General features: G+C 36.0%; 1 protein-coding gene across 6 annotated transcripts in view; it reads right to left on the bottom strand.

Moving 5' to 3' along the window:
• Positions 1-17,629, bottom strand: part of LOC124952949 (discoidin domain-containing receptor 2) — a 138,697-nt gene that overhangs the window by 85,217 nt on the left and 35,851 nt on the right. For 2 of the 6 annotated variants that reach the window (XM_047503621.1, XM_047503622.1), the window contains one exon: positions 16,783-16,850. The exons of 3 other annotated variants lie outside the window; for them this stretch is intronic. The gene's annotated coding sequence lies outside the window, so the exon portion shown is untranslated. Of the gene's footprint in view, positions 1-16,778; positions 16,851-17,629 lie in introns of all 6 variants that reach the window. One more of the 6 variants, XM_047503619.1, reaches the window with a different exon arrangement.

Below are 17,629 nucleotides of genomic sequence, written 5' to 3'. Positions count from 1 at the left end.
AGATGGGCGTTGCTTTTAAATCAATGTTCTCGCGCATTATACCTTCAAGTCAGAACTAGCTCGCGTGATACCTCCGGGCTAAAAGTTGCAACGAGTGGTCCCGATACCTTTAGGGATAAAAAGAGAAAGAGTTAAAGGATGAGAAAGAGTGAGCGAGAGAGAGAGAGAGAGAGAGAGGTATAGAGAGAAGAAAGAAAAAGTTAGCAGGGTAGTTTTCGTTGTCGATAGGGGCGTCGTCCGAATACGTGGGGAATAGTGAGTATGTAGTTTCGTGTCTAATGATTGGGAGAGGGTGCGACGTCGGCCGTATTTAGGAAATTTTATGAAAAGTACAGGATCGCGTGACCACGTCGCGTCGTCGCCATCGTCCTCTAGCTGAGTGAGAACGAGAAGGCACGTAGTACCTTTCTCTCTCTCTCTCTTTTTCTTTCTTATCCCTTTCAGGACATTATCTACGATCGAGAGGCCACTTAACCTGCTAAAAGTCGATCGAGCCACATGAAAAATAGTGTTACAGCTTGGCGCGGCGGCCTCGATCTACCTTCTCTTAAAAATATTCTAACGATACACCCCTTAACTTCGATCAACTATTATAGACATTCTTTATACTGGGGCATGTATCATAGACGTAGGATCGTACAAGTTTTATTTTAGGGAGGGGATACCTACGTTATCTCACGTGTATCGTTCCAGGTTATGGACAAGGCCTTGGTTCGTGTTGGCAGATCAAGCGTTAATCGTACGGTTCAACGATTCTCAAAATTTTCTCCTGCAAAATCGATTTATCCGACAGCATTGTAACGACCACCTCCTAGCCAACCTCATTCCCCTTCCTCATTCCCCTCTTATCCCCCGCTCCTTCAACCACCCCGTATGTAGTACACGTTGCTCTAACACGTTGCTCTAACACGTCGCTCCTTTTTTTCCACCTCGGCGCCGAGTGAAATTCAATTTTCATGTCGCACGCACTCTACTCTACTGGCATCTACCTACTGTCTTTTATATATGTACGTGCGTGTAGAGAGAGAGAAAATGAGAGAGACAGAAAAAGAGAAAGAGAGAGAGAGAGAGAGAGAGAGAATGAAAGAGACAGAAAAAGAGAAAGAGAAAGAGAGAGAGAGAGAGAGAGAGAGAGAGAACGAGGGAGATAGAGAGAGTGTGTATGACGCACGACAATGCGAATATGGCTGGCTAAGCGTACACATGGCAAAGTCGCGATAAGCGGGTTTCCTCGTTGTACACGAGACTGCATGCGTGTTAGCTTCTCTATGTATCTGTGCGTAACCATCTACCTACCTACCTATCCTACCTACCTACCTATCTACGTGCATGCATGCGTGAGTGCGTGCGTGAGTGCGTGCGTACTTTGAACGTAGGGACGTGTCTCCCTAAGTTAGATGGTTAGACAGGTAGGTAGATAGGTCGGTGGAAAGGGACGTGCATCATGACTTTGCCCTTCTCTTATACTTTCCCTCTATGTCTTGTCACAATGTGTCAGTTTGCGTACACTGAAGTCAGTTGATTCATACTTCTTACAACACGTTCGCTACCCTTACTAAAACTGATAAAAATGACAACGAAAGAACGTTGTAACGTTACATCTGACATATTAGGAGTAAATATTTTTCAATTGCAACGTTGAATAATAAAAATGAAATGATCGAAGTGATAAATTTTATCATTTCTTTTTCTTTTTTTTTTTTTTTTTTTTTGTTTTTTTTGTTTTTTTTGTTTTTTTTGTTTTTTTTTTTTCTTCATCCTTTCTTCATATGATATATATTTTAGATCGGAGGACAATGTACTCATTGAAAATAATGAGTAAATAGTTAAGTTACAGTATGTATATTATACTCTATTAACAAAAACGTTATCTCCTCTTTTTTATACAGTAATATCATATGACGAGTAACAAAAAAGAAAAAGAAAGAAAAAAAAAAGGAAAAGGATTCAGGATTTAGATCCTATATAATATAATCGATAAATGTTTTATAAATCGTTGATCAAAATGAATTGAGAAATACAAACGACGTGACAAAGGAAGATCGAACAAGTCCGGTGTACGTTTAGACGAGCAATCGAGTTCCTAGTAAGCGCGTGCATACGCGTAGTTGTGTGTCCAGTTTGCGTGTCGAGGGCGTAGGGCGATCCACCGCAAGTAATTAGGTGATGTGTTTATCGCACATCGGTTACCCGCCGGCGCGCCGTGACGGGCTAACTAGTGATAATCGATTATCACCCTCGAATCGAATTCTTCACAGTTCGTCGACACGACGAACGTCGACGACGTTGCTTGCTTTCCCTGAACGTGTTCGCGTATTCGTATGTATGCATCGTGCATTCATCCGTGAAATGCACGCACATATATATATATATATATATATATATATATATATATATTATATACATCCGGACATACATAAGTATATGTATAAAACGTTCATGCGATCCACGGGCCAAGCTCATTCTCTCTCTTCGATCGTGAACGAGCACCCTCGATAACGTGCTTTCTCTTTCATGGTTAATGATATTGGCTATCGATTCGTTCTGAACGTCTTCCGAACATTGTCCGCGCACGCGCGCAAACGAGATACCATTTTACGAAAGTGCATCGACGTTCGTGCATTTCTGTTACCGTTTTAGCTCAATCAGCGAATTACATAAAAAGAGAGAGAAAAGAAAAAAAAAAGAAAGAAAGGAAAAGAAGATAAAAAGAAAAAATTAAATAGAAATAGTTTTATTAAAGTAGTTCCATCGAAATTAGAACGGTTGTCTAAATCATGATTGGTCTGGATATCTTCGATCCGAAAAATCCAATAATGTCCAATGTATATGTATTATATATCTAGAACGTTGTGTTAATGAGTTTTTCTTCTTTTTTTATATTTTTTTTTTTATTTTTTTATTTTATATAACCCATTTTATTGATTAAATTTGTAAGATATATTGTGTTTAGAGCATTAACGTCGTAATCATTGATAACTGAATAACATAAATTTTCATTACTCATATTCATCATGATAGGTCTTATCCTTTCGGTTAAAGTAGTTTAACTAATTCTAGAGTATGGTAATCGATATTTTAAAACTTCTAATGGATCTGGGTCAGACTCATTTGCAAGCGTAAAAGTAGTAACGGAATAGTGGACCAACATTTTTCTTAGTTACGATCGTTTTAAGGTCCTTTAAAGAAAAAGAAGAAAAAACAAAAAAAAAAAAAAAGAAGAAAAAAAATGGAAATGTTCTGTTTAGGAATGCGTCATTACTTCGTAAAGTAGTTACTTTCGTGAGAACAGGGAAAACTCGTTCGGAAAATTACCTTAAATAAATTCACATTTGGAAAAGAATCGTAAACGATGGTAATCTTGACCAAATCGGCTAATTCGAAAATAAAATTTCGATATTCGTAAATGAAATTGTTTTAATTTCTGCAAATGTACATAGGTATATATGAAAGTAAATGGGTATACTTGATAATAAAATACTTATTATATATGTGTATATATATATATATAAATATATATATATGTATATAAATAATTCTCTCAATTGATAAACATTTTAAAAAGCAATTTTTTTTGTTGTAAGATCGACACAATAGTTCTCATTTTATTAAGTATCGAATCATGATCGATTTTTTTAAGTAAGATGATCAATACTTTAAAGATCATGGTAACTCCAGATCAAACTAATTTACTTGAATAAAAGTAGTTAAAAGAATAGTAAGTCGCTGAGAAAGAAGAACGAGTATTCTATTCTTCTCAGTTACGATAGCTTGTACGGTTGAAAAAGAAAGAGAAAAAAAGTGATGAAGAAAAAGAGAGATAGATAGATAGATAAAGAGAGAGAGAAAGAGAGAGAGAGAGAGAGAGAGAAAAATAGTGCTCGATAGGGAGAAAGAGAGAGAAAGAGGGTGAGTGAGAAAGCTGGAAACGTTCGAGAAACATTTCTTAGCGAGACTTCATTTTGAAAATTACAGTAAGTAGATTCGAATTCATGAAAGAGAGAGAAAAGATGTATATGAGAGAAAAAGAGCGAGAAAGAGAGAGAGAGAGAGAGAGAGAGAGAGAGAGAGAGAGGCGGGGGAGAAGTGAAAGAGAAAGGTATGAAGGAGGAAGGCAAAGTGAAACCATATAACAAGTTTCAAAGTTAAATTAGGTATATAACGGTAATTGCTTTTCAGTAATTAAGAGAAACGTATATAGAAGAAACCATCTAAAATTCTTTTATCGATCGAGTATCGATGTTCGAACGTGGCTCGATAAATTTCAAGCTTAATAACGAATGCATCCTCAGGCAGGTATGTGGACGATGAAATTAGAAACGTGTTTGCATTGGATACAGAAAGATCTTTTCGTACAGCAGTCTCTCTCTCTCTCCCTCTCTCTCTCTTTCTCTCTCTTTACTTCCTCTTTTCTCTCATTCATTATTGATTTTAAAAACAATATTGCTTTCCAAATATTTTCATATGAAGTAATAAACTTTAATAAATAAATAAATAAATAAATAAATAAATAAATAAATAAATAAATAAACGAACAAATAAATGTTTAAATAAATATATATATATGTGTGTGTGTGTGTGTGTGTATGTGTGTAAATGAAATTTAACTTATTTCGATACGATTGACAAGGAATTTAATTGACGAATAAGATATGATATCTTTTTATTCGCTATTTTCTTTTTTCGTTTTTCGTCATTTTTATAGGATCTATGATTCGATCATTTATCCTCGTATTAATTGAATTCGAACGGCTACTCTTTTTATAACTATTCTTATTAATTTTAAAATCGATCGATACTTGTTACCAAATTGAACACATCTCTCTATGAACGATCGATCGTCCTATTCGATTGGCTGCACAATCGATATTGTTTTTATGCGAATCCTACGATCCACGGGTATTAAATGGAACAAGGACAATAAAACTAGAGCAATTTAGGTGCTATCAAATTTTTATATCAGTTGCGAAAGTAGATTTTTCATTTGACACCGAGAATCTTGATGGGTACGAGTTGTTTCGCTACCCATCATCGTACATAGCTTTCTCTTTTTTACTTTTTTACTTTTTTTTTTCTTTTTTCTTATTTTCTTTTACGTACATACGTAATCGCGTTCATGTAAAATTTAATGCCTATGAAAGAATATTGCATTTTATCGAACTCTAATTTTTCTCCTTCTCGAGTTATATAAATCGTAAAGTCTCCAAAATATATTTTTAAATATATATATATATATATATATAATTGTGATTGCATTATATTAAAACAAATTTCATTAAAAAGTTGCAATATTATTTAATTTCCTATCGATGAATGCGTTCTTAATGACTTATGAAAGAAAAATAACTAACTGTGAAGTTTCAAAGTATGAAGGATCTTTCGAGGCGTGTACAGAAAGCGTGGGCGTTCTAACGATAATAAACACTTACGTAAACACGATGTAAACACTTCGGGAATAGCGAGGAAGAAACGTCCAAGAATATCGTCTTCGTAGAAGGATTATTAAAAGCCTCTGTTAAGACTACTTTACTTCGCGCTTTTAACGTTTCATTTATTAATAAAACTTTTTTCTTTTTTCTTTTTTCTTTTTTTTTTTTTTTTTCTTTCTCGTAGAAATGATTTTTCGATTAGTCTACGAAAATTATGAGAGATAAATAAGTAAACATAATTTAATTTGTTATATTAAGAAAAAAAAAAATATATATATATATATATATGTATTTACAATTTCGAGATTTTATTATTGGAAAATATTTGTTGTTGAATGTAATTCTGAATGGATCAATTATATTTATTCCTTATAAATAATTACGAATACATATTATGAATTTTAATGTATATCATGAATTTGAACATCGATCCGCATTCTCGTATTTCGTATTAAAGATATAATTATCCCATGTATTAGCGTAAAAGATAAAATAATATTCTATTGTATTTCAAATAAAAGACTATATCTATACGATATAACGCATGATATAAATCATGACCGTCCTATGATATTAAAGACGCAACGGGCAATAAAGCTTGCTCGAAACGTCGAAACGCATAAAGGAGAGTTAGCAAGCTGTGCCAGACCAACTGCCGGGCCGATATTACCTTTGTTGGGCCACTCCTAAATCATGTAACCGCGTAAAACACAAAATCACGATACGTTGGACGAATGCATTTCAACATCTTGCAATTATTGCGGTTTAGGTATGTCCCTTTGTAAAGAGGGTGGGAGTGGGGGATGGGAAGAAAAAAAGAAAAAGAATGAAATTCGATAAATAAAATATCCACCAGATGTCTGATCGAATAAAGTTATTGTATATTGAAGACATTAAATATAAATTTAAGTTTAATCGCAATTTTAAATGATCCCCTACGTTCTAAGAAACAATTGCATTTTTGACCATGGAAGTACCTTTCCAACTTTCATATTACAATATCTAGAAAAATAAAAAAGGGACGAAGAAAAGAAAATATGTATTCAAGAGAAAGGTAGTTTTAGGGTTTAGAGAAGGACAGAAAGGGAAATCAAGAAGAGAAAAAGGGAAGAAGACGAGGCGGAATGTAACAGAAAGCTCACTCGTGCGAGAACGCGATGGAATTCTCATTCTTGGCTAACACCACCAAGATAGACAGACGGGCTCGCTTTTCCCACGGGCGCGGAGCACGCTTTCTCGTTTGTTCCATCTTTGCGCTAGCTCTGAATTCAGGCTGCTCAACTAGCCTAACTCGATTTACGCGAGGCAGAACGCAAACTCATATCGGTAAATCCGAGTTACCTGTCTTTCTACTATCACGTCGTCGTGCCTCCTCAATTAGGCGATTCGTGTCTGCCAAGAGACGCAACCAATCCAACTTCCCCATCTATTCTCCGAGGCAAGGACATCCGTCGTCTGTCGCCCAAGTAGTCCTGACTTTTGAGAGCTTTCTCGTTGTTTCATGACGTACGACTTCGTATTCCTATTATGAAAATCAAGCGAACGATTTCGAAAAAGTTACGATGTAAAGGCAATTTATGTTATCCCCCTTTAAAAAATGGTCTTACCGAGTTTCGAAATTTTTCGATAAACTCTTGTTTAGAAGAGAAAAAAGAAAGAAAGGAAAAAGGAAAGAAAAAGATCAAACAAAAAGATATATACGATGTTACAAGTTAGTTGCGACATAACGTAAATCGCTAATATATTTTTACGAGTTTATCAATTTTATTTTCTTTACCCACATCCATCCATATCGTCTCTTCTCCAAAAAAAAAAAAATTCCAATTTTATTAAACATCCGATAAATCTAATATTCGTTAATTATTTAATCGTCGATCCTCTCTTGATTAACTTGATTGACGCTAAAAGAAACAATTGTGTTAATTTATATAAATAAAAGTCAAAGTGGCCTTTTTGTTTTTCCGAAATAATAAAAATCTCTCGAGTAGATGATCCGAGAAAAAGTTTTGAAACGAGGAAAAAGGGATGTTGAAAGTTTGATAAGACGTTTGGTCGCGAAGATTATTTCGTTGGGTGGTGGATCGAACGAACTTGAAAGTTCTTCATCGAGACGAGCCGAAACGACGGAACATTGGTCGACGGCAAATGGATTTCACGAGGGAAGCAATTACGTTCTGAGACCGCGGCACTCCTGATGAATCGAGCTTTTTTAATCACGAGATGCGAGCACGGAATAAATTGAATCGCGGGGTATGCTCGTCTCTCTCCTTCTCACTCTTGGTTACTTTCCCCTCCTCTCTTTCTCTCTCTCTCTCTCTTTCTCACTCACTTACTCTCTCAGCTCTCTTTCTCTCGTCCCTCCGTCGCTATTTCTCTTCAAACGTTGAGCCGAATGGTAGAGGATAGAAGGTGTTTCGTTCTCAGCGGAAACGCAGTCGCATTCCAGAACAGTGATTTTAACAGCGCCGTTTCTCGAAACATTAGGATTACTCGCACGAACCCGTCGCAGTTTAACGGCTTTCACGTTCAAAAGTAATTAGGTTAATTCTACTAAAAGCTCACGTGGCTGAAGCTGCAGAAATTATCTGCCGTTATAACATCGAGCGCTTGGAAAAATAAGATTGACTTTTCCGATTAACCATTGTTGGGATACTATTGTGTAAAACTGGGGAACTAATTTGTTCTATTTTCTTTGATGTTACGTACTCCCGCCTCTATTTAAAGAATAGAAAATCGATAATACGTTATTTGTATTGCAAATATTATCACGGATTTGACGATTCGAACGAATCCTGTACATTTAACGTTCTTTCTAAAACTAGCCAAGTTGCAGTTTTCGTCACGAACGCGTTTCACGCTCCGGAGAAATACTTTCTGCTAGTGTATTACGTACGACAAGTTTTCAATTTTCAAGTTTAGAAAGTACCTACGTGGAAAGTGGTAACAACGAAATGGAGGGGCGGGAGAGAGAGAGAGAGAGAGAGAGAGAGAGAGAGAGAGAGAGAGAGGGTGTCGGTTGGTTATCATTGCCGGTTTGCCGCGTGTTAGCCACGATACCAGAAGGGGACACGGAACACACCGTCACGCTAATCCAAAGGAAAGTTAAGCACGTGCACTTACTCTCATAATTAGTTTTGCCGTTAAAAGATGTTAAAAAAGTTTACCAGAAGTGAGATAAGCTTGTAACAGGACTATTCTATCGATACTAAGCTTTACACCTCTTACAACCAACCGCGAAACGGTTGAATGTTGTTGGGAAATGCTTGAAATCTTGCCGATCGTTCGACCCAAGAGAACACGAGCTTATTCAACGGGTGGTAGTACAAAGAGGAGGGTTTTGCTTGCCAACGTTGACCATAATCATAAGGATAATTGCAAGGTATCGTTGTGGCGACCCTTCAAGATAGGCGGTGCCTTTCAAACTCGCTAACTTTTTCGTAGACGTTTGAAAAATTGTTTCTCAGAATGATCTACGATAGTCGGTTATATTAAACACAACCAATCTTTCTTGTTCATGACGAAGAATCATTGTTAAGATTACTTTTTTACAAATTGATTTCCTTTTCAAACTTTCCCAAGGATTGTTGAATTAAAATTAAGTAAGTAAGAAGTTAAAATAACATTTTTTCCTTTTCTTTTTTTTTTTTTCTTCTTTTCTCTTTAATGATTTATCTTTTCCCCTTACTGAATTATATAGCCAAATTACTATAGTTTCGTGAAATCAGAAGGAACGACATACAAATTTTATTATTTTTATCAAGTTTATTTAACGAACTGAGAAATTCTGATCGAATGATATATCGAAACGAATGTTCATTCAGTAATAAATATATCTTATAGAACTTTGAATGTCATCGCTGCGGTAGAGAGAGAGAGAGAGAGAGAGAGAGAGAGAAAGTCTTCTTCGTTAATTCACAGGAAGTTGTTTACGCTCGGAAAGAATTCACTGCGACAGTAAAAGCGAGACATAACGCCAGTGGTAATTCTTTCATGACGGAGGAAAGCGGGGCGGTCTATTCGCGTGGATTCGCTAGAAGCAAATAACGTAAGGAATGCACCAGTAGTATACGTACGCTCTCTCGCATCCAACGTAATCGCGTTACGAGTTGCGGTAACGACGAGCATCATTCTTCTTAACGTCCCACTGTACGGAGACAGCCAAACGAGCACGCTTCGGTGATTTTTATACAAGATACGATGTAGCTTGGTAAACCTAAAAGAGCGAAAGGAAAAGAGAAAGAGAAAGAGAGAGAGAGAGAGAGAGAGAGAGAGAGATGAGGAGACAAAATGAAGCTCTCTGGAAGCGTTATGTAGCTATTATACTGACTGCGAAAAACATTAGAGTGTATTTATATAATCTTTCTCCATCCGTCACTTCATATTCTATTTCATTTATAATACTTAACGGAGACTTATATTCTCGAAGAAGTTATAACAAAATGTTTCTTTTCTTTTGAAAATTTTTCCTCGAGTTTATTAATGCAATATTGTTGACACAATTTTAATACCGAGGAATGAAACACAAATGGAATATTCGGAATTAATTAAACTGAGAGTATGAAGGAAAGAAATGAAAAAGAAAAATAGAAAAGAAAAAAAAAAAAAAAAGAAGGAAAAGGAGAAAGAAGTTGAGATAGAAGTTGGTCCTCTTTTGAAACGTTACGAAGAACCAGGGTAGAATTTAGTCAAGACTGTATAAGGATATTCATTCAGTCTTGTAGTTGCAATGAAAAAAAAAAGAAGAAGAAAAAGAAAAAGAAAAAGAAAAAAAAGAAAAGAGAAGATAAAAAAAAAAAAAGAAAATAGCTCTTTATGAAAACTTATCAAGCAAAGAAGACGAGTCGAGCTTATTCTGAGCTTAGGGGTTAGGAGTACATTGCTGGTCCTACGAAGAAGATCGTAAGGCAAAAGAGTAGGAAAAAAGAAAAGTTGCGAATAGAGTTGCGGACGGCTTGGTGTTTACTCGGTGAGAAGTTTTGGAGCAGCCGGCTGCTTCGTTACCGGGCCGCAACTCCACTTACAAGTAATTAGACTAACAAGCCTCCAGCCCTGAGCGAATCTTGTCTGATGATTCGGTAACCTGTCTGTCGTATTAATCGTGGTGTCTTGAATGCTGATATTATTTCAACATTAGATTTCTTTTTTCTATTTTCTTCCTTTTTTTTCTCTCTTTTCTTTCTTCCTATTTTTTTTATTCTTTTTTTTTTTTTTTAATCACAAAAAAATAATATGCGTAATCCAAATATCAACATTTTGAAACGTACAATTGACAATCAAAGACAATATATAATCCCGTCGGAGAAGAAAATTCAATTAAAATTTTAATGTACGATCATATAATTCAGATAATGAATAATTGATTAGAAAAGTCAAAATAATACTCGCAAGTTCATTAGGTGGTTGTCAAATCGGAAGTCGTATGCTAACTAGAGTTATGAAGGATTCACGTGGTTGATAGCTTTAAATTTACTACATATTCAAGATCAACAACTTTGAGAATATGTCTAAAAGGGAGAACGAGAGAGGGAGAGAGAGAGAGAGAGAGAGAGAGAGAGAGAGAAATAGAGAAAGAGAAAGAGAGAGAGAGAGAGAGAGAGAGAGAGAGAAGCAGAGGCATATACTAGTTGTACCAAGCAAGCACGCTACGTACGATCGCTTCATAGACGATGCATGGATCTATATAACGTGGCAAAATGCGCCACGTTATAACAACGTGCCGCGGGCGATTTGTAAAATTTATCTCACCACAACGAGGCAGTACCGGCCTCGGTGAGATAGTGGCTTCCTGCAAGAGAATCTGGGCTAACCTATCCGAGAGGGTGATTGTTTCGTGGCGAAAGCTCATGTTGCCAAAAGCATCCCTGTGTAATCTTTGACCGACGCTATTAACGAGACTCCCTCGTTTGTAGCTATCGCGCGGCATATTTTGTGGATTTAAGGCTTTAACGGATCTCCAAAAAGCGACCGACTGGGCGAATTGTAATCGAAACGGCTTATGACTCTCCATCGTTTTTATTCCAGGTTGTTGCTTTTCGTTTTTTTTTTTTCCTTCGTTTTTTATGGTCCTTTTTTTCGTTTGTTCGTTTTTGTTCTTTTTTTTTTTTTTCAGAGGGATTTCATCTTTTTCCTCCCTTCTATATATTCTTCCGACCTATAACGAAACGAGACATTCTCGTCGATATATCGATTAGTTTGTTCCCATTTTATGACAGAATCGGAGGAAAATACGTTTCGCTTTAAATGATAACAATTCTATCTTGTATGGGTAAGTGCCAAGTGACGATCAGCAGGTGGTGGAAGGCATGCTTAATTCAACCATACCCAATACAGAAGGGATTTGAATCAGCGTTCAACCAAAATTGATCGCTTATCCAAGCGATTAAGACTAACATTTCGGATACAACGTATTTGTAATAAACAGGATATTAAATGGAAACTTCAATTATTATCTTATTGATATCTATATAATATATTGAATATAAAAATGTCGCAATTGAAATATGTATATTAAATATAATTGTAATATTTGTAATACGGCAAAAAAAAAAGAAATAATAAAAATAAAATAAAAGAATTTTTGTAAAAGATCTCATGATTATTACTCGACTATCCTTCGAGATTAATTACGATATCACTCGACGAGGTCAGAATTTTCGCCCTGAAGCGAATATTCCTCTGAAAGGATCACGATAAATTATCTTTTATAGTAGGCTTAAGCAAACATCATGTTATCATAGTGTAAAGCCGCATTGCAATTCTGTATTATGTCGAAAGTTAATCCTGCCATCGGCGATTTCAAAATCCTCCTTGACTTCTTCGTCCTGAATGTGTGTATTTCTCGATGGGCTGTGGTTTCAAATCGTGCTCTGAATTCGTAATCATCAACGAATGGTAAGGTTTTCACACGATTAGATCACGATTCTCCGTTAGTCAATAAACCATCGTGACACATCGGAATGAAACACGTACTAAAATTCTCTATTCAAATTGAACCTTAACAAGTTCAATCGGATTACCAATTTCAAATAAAACTTTGACGATGAAACGATCTAATTTTAATCGGGACAATTTAATATTTGAACCTATAGCCTGATAAAATGCGATCGTTCGTAATTATTTTTTTTTTTTTCTTTTTCCATTTCTTTTCTTAACAACGCGTTGGTATCGCATAAAGTAAAATAGAACTTTCCAACGACGTTAAAAAATTGATCGTTGCGTTTGACGATGTGTTCACCTTGAAAAAGCCAATATGACTTATTCCTTAATGCACGAATTTTAAGCCGCTTAAGCGACAAACTCATAATCATGAAACCAAAACTTAAGCTTGAAACAATAGTCCTTGTCTCATATTCTCATGTCGGTATTTTCGTTATTCTGTTAAATGTTTTCCTCTCTTTCTTCAAGATGGTGAAAAGGTGCGCGAGAGAGAAAGAGATTTAACAGGGAATAAGACGATTACGACTTAGCTTAGCACCTTCAACGCTTAAATCCTTACGGTACGATACTTCCATCTTTGCTTCTCCTATATCCTTTCTTAACCCGTCAAACTTTACAACGATACCATGCCAGGAAATCTCGAGTCTGTAGATGCATCAATCATTTATGATCTAGATAAAATATGTACGTATAATCCGAAGACGTAATCAGCTGAGCATACGAAAACGAAGAGAATAACGTTAATGAGACTGAACGTAAGCGAGAAATTTATAGATAATTTAAAATCCTCATTTTAGTTCTTTTTGTAATTATTTTTCTTAACAGTCTGTCGAACAAGTTGTTTACAAAGAAAAGAATTTTGTTTCAAATGGAAAAGGAAAATAAAATGTACATTATTTAAGGTAAAATTAAATATGGCATACTTAATGATCTGCCCTTAGTTTCGTGGAAAAATTAATATTGATTCTAAAGTAGAAAAAAAGAAAAAAAAAATGTAGATCCCGTTAAAACTTATTGCGATCGACTATATTCATAATTCTGTTTATAATAATAATAAAATTATATATAAATAAATCAATTTTGTTAATATGAAAGATCGAACAATTGAAATATTATATTTTTCTTCTTTTTTTTTTTTTTTGCTGTATGTACATTTTCACTCATTATATTCATCCCTCGATTGATCTCTCTCATCGTTTCCACTTCATTGGTTATCTCCAAAGATTCCCTCAGGGTGATTCCTCATGTCCGAGAGGGTTCGCAAGATATTATTGGCTGACCGGACCACATCAAGTCGAAGAGAAATCATCCATTCATCCGTCAGATCGGATAAGTTTAACAGGGCCGATCAGGAAAGTCGGTCAAGTATTTCTACGATATCTATATTTGTGATCACCACAGAAAATCGTCATCATCAAAGCTAATAACCAAACGGGAATCCTATTAAAATTTCTGGACCAATTTCGACTTATTATTTTACGACAATAACCTTTTCAATAGAATTTCGTCGTCGGATACACGAATATCAGAACACGACGAATTATTACGGGACACAATCCTTCGTATGTAGAATCAATTAAAATTTTCCGAAATCGATGAAATAACCTGTGTGGATAAAGGGATTTGAGATTTAACAATAAAATCCTCCCATCGAATTATTTTAATTGATCCGTATTTTCAAGAGAAGATAATAAAATTTTACGATTCATTCAAGTATCAATCTCACACGCTCGTAATTGGTATTGGCTCATCAATATAATTTTTAATTGTTTTAGACTTCTTATCTGAGAGGGACATTATTCGAAGATCACAAAGATCACAATCCAGAATGTAATGGAAGACGAAGAAAGGGCTAATATACTATAATCGTATTAAAGCTGATGAATACTCGCCGGACTTGACCCCTGTCAGCATCATGAATGATTCAGTGAGCCGACTTTGGCTGACGGGTCATTATTGTTGTAACGGGAAGGTATGAATTTTCTATGAGGCTACAGTGTTATATAGCTAACGTCGAATTTGGTATTTCGTTATTCCATTCAACTCTCGAAATAATCATATCACAAAGTTCTGTTCAAATAATTTCTTTGAATTTCATAATTCTTTTGTCTTTTAATTTGCTTTTCAAATATGCCGAAGCATACCTATAATATTCCCTCTCCCTCTCCCTCTCTCTCTCTCTCCATATATATATATATATATATATATCCCACCGGCACAGTTAGCTGCTGCGCAGGTAGCCCATACCTCGGCACAGCTACCAACTATGCAGAAACCCCGGACCCCTTGGGTATATAGGCCCACCCCCTCTAAGTAGCCACGCCCCATGGTTATTAAGCCACGCCTCCTAGGTAGTTGGCCACGCCCCTCAGGTAGTTGGATACGCCCCTAGGTAGTTATGTCCGCCCTTAAGCAGTTGGCCACGCCCCTGGGCAGTTGGCCACGCCCCCGTTTAGGATTGCCACGCCCCTATATAATTGACCACGCCCTCTAGAACAGTCGGCCACGCCCCCTAGGAAGTTGGCCACGCCCTATAGGGAAGTTAGTCCCGCCCCCTATGCAGTGGGCCACGCCCCCCTTTGCGTTAGCCACGCCCCTAGGGTAGTTAGTCATGCCCCCTCTAGGTTAGCTTCTGGCTAGTTATATATATATATATATATATATATATATATGTATATATATATATATATATATATATATATATATGTATATATATATAAATATGTCAAAAAATGAAAGAGAAATCATGAAACTTTTAAAACGGACTAACATGTTTATATATTCTCAGATGAACTATTAAAGAAAATGTAGGTATATTCCTTTAAGAGTTCTTAAATAAACTGCTAAACCAAAATAAGTATCTAATCTTGTACCTATCGATAAAAATGATCGTAAACGATCTTTAAATCTCTCGTTCAATTTTACCGAACTCGTTACTGTGAATCACGAGGTATCGTGCTAAGCAACGATGTTTCAGCTTCATTTGATTTTATTGAGATCTTCCATCGATGCTTTCTATATCTTTGGAAAGAAAGAAAGAACGTTAAGGGGGTTACTTTAGGTCACGTTATCGTTATGATTCAAGGAATAGAAAGAGGAAGCAAGAAAAAGAGAGGGAGAGAGAGAGAGAGGAAAGAGATGCCGTATTTCGATCGTTTTTGGATGAACGGAGTTTTACTTTTATTCCACAGGGAATTTTTACAGGATGTTATTCCTATCTAAAGAAAAAGGGATCGGGGGAGGAAAGGCCTTCTCCATTCTCGTTCCAGGAAATTTCTATTATAAGTCTCTCAGGTGAGTTGATTGGATCGATCATTCGAGTACAACCCCCTTTTTTCAAAAGGTGGACCGGATATAAGAGGGTCAATTGTGAAAGAAGGTGAATGCCTAGCAAGATTTATAGATATGATCGAAACAGCATATAAGTATATACGCTATCATATATGTATATTATATCTACATATATATTATATATAAATACACACAGAGAGGAATATATATATGTATATATATGATGGCTTAGATTTCGTTTCGAGACGAGCTTATGTGAACGACGAATGGCACCAATTTTAGCGTGCCTCTCATGAAACTTCCAATGTACAGGATGGATGAAACTTTATGAAATTCATGAGAGGACGTTACTTGTGCTTGTGCTGGTGCTAGGGCTAGTGTGTGTGCGCGCGCGCGCGCGCGCCCGCGTTCACTCTCTCGTTCAACGTCCGAAGAGTGGCCGAACGGACGTGTATATTTTCACGGGAAAATGGGCGCGCGACGCGACACCGGAAAGTTTTCCACGGATTTTTCTATAAACGACGGACGGACCCTTTCGCCTCGCCATTTATAGATTTTTATGCTAAGCTATTCTATCGCCTCTATTCGGCCGTCCATCCACCGACCAACGGATCTACCATATCGAAGCGTCGAGAGTGACGAGGGTGGTAGGTTTTTCAAACTCAAGAGAGATAGAGATAAAAAAAGAACTTTCTCATAGAATACGAAGCAAGGTGAAAGGATGGTGAGAAAGTGATGCGTAGAAAAGGGAACAGTGAATTGGTACGCAAGAAAAATATATATGTATAGATATAGAGAAAGAAAGAGAGGGAGAGAGAGTTACGAGGACCATAATAAAGATGTCTAAAGCAAACAACGAATTCAACGAGACATATGGGAAAGTTGAAGAATAATCGAAAAATTTGTATGTGAAAACAAAAAAAAATAAGGGACAAATTTTCTAAGAAAAGAAAAGGAGAAGAAAAAAAGAAAGAATAATCTTATAAATTCATCGAGTCCAAATGATAATAATAATAATAATAATAATAATAATAATAATAATAATAATAATAATAAAAAAACAAAAGAAAAAGACAAGGAAGATAAAAAGCTAAGAGATAAACTGCTGAAAATATATCTTACTTACAGCTAACAGCTAACGCGTTTCAACCTATTCAGTTTTATTGCGACATTATCCTTGACGAAGGGCTTGCCCTGAAAGCATACGATCATTTAATTAGATTTGTAGATTTAACAGTCATAAAGGTTTTAATGTGGAATTCTATGGTAACTGTTATGGCTTTCCAATTAGTTGAAAGAATTTATTAACATTTTCTCTAATTAAACGAAAGATGGAAATAAAATGGAGAAAAAGAAAAGATGAAGAAAAAACAAAAGAAAAAAAAAATACAGGAGAGATGGGAAAATACTGATGAGAAATATAGATTTACGCTTTGATTGACTCTTAGAGAAACGATTTGTCACATTTGCGTTACCATTGCATTTCCATATTTACATTTTGACAACGATCGATCAGCCAATAGAACTTATTTATCGTTTTTCTGGTTAAGCAGATAACTTCGGATAAAGACTTGGGCATATATTTATCTTATGGAAGCGGCAATAAAATACAACCCAAGCTCGTCTATCTGCCATAGTCTTTTCTCTCTCTCTCTCTCTCTCTCTTTCTATTTCTCTTTCTCTTTCTCTTTCTCTCCTTACTCTAGTTCCTTTTTGTATACGTAAGTCTACGCTTTTTCCGCGGTTATATACCCAGCTTGGAAATTTGTCTGCGTCTCTCAGTGAGAAAACAAGAATAGAAAGTGGTAGTACAGGTAGGAGGAAAAGGATGGGGAATTCGGGGCTGAGCCTGGGAACTGGAACTTTGGCAATTGGGGTGGCAGGGGGGAAGGATAAAGAAAGAGAAAGATGTATATACGCCTCAGCATAAAGGCATATCTATCCGAGCGAAAGACAAAAGCTGTTGGAAGTCC

The sequence above is a fragment of the Vespa velutina genome, chromosome 11 (assembly GCF_912470025.1).
Source record: "Vespa velutina chromosome 11, iVesVel2.1, whole genome shotgun sequence".
Classification (NCBI taxonomy): Eukaryota; Metazoa; Arthropoda; class Insecta; order Hymenoptera; family Vespidae; genus Vespa; species Vespa velutina.
The sequence above is the reverse complement of the archived record's forward strand: the minus strand, read 5'-3'. Positions and strand labels throughout refer to the sequence as shown.